The sequence below is a fragment of the Odontomachus brunneus genome, unplaced genomic scaffold, assembly GCF_010583005.1.
Source record: "Odontomachus brunneus isolate Ranch 3 - 2012 unplaced genomic scaffold, Obru_v1 Obru_scaffold_187, whole genome shotgun sequence".
Lineage (NCBI taxonomy): Eukaryota > Metazoa > Arthropoda > Insecta > Hymenoptera > Formicidae > Odontomachus > Odontomachus brunneus.
This window is the reverse complement of record NW_022639637.1, coordinates 60568-60858: the sequence shown is the minus strand read 5'-3', so window position 1 is coordinate 60858 and position 291 is coordinate 60568.

Genomic DNA, 291 nt, shown 5'->3' with positions numbered 1-291 from the left:
TATATATATATATATATATATATATATATATATATATATATATATATATATACAATCATTGTTTATTTAAATATTTAACTTTTTTTCTTAATAATTTTTTAGTAAACAATGACTAACGGCTAATGTGACGATAGGTTGAGTTAGGTTAGTTTTGAAGTGGGTGGGCGCAGCCCCCCGCTAGGGGTGTATATCAATTGGACACGGGGCAATTGGACACAGTCCAATCACAAGTCGCTGTTCCAAGGGACCCTACAAATGTCTCTAATCACACGGTGCTGTGATTGGCTGTGT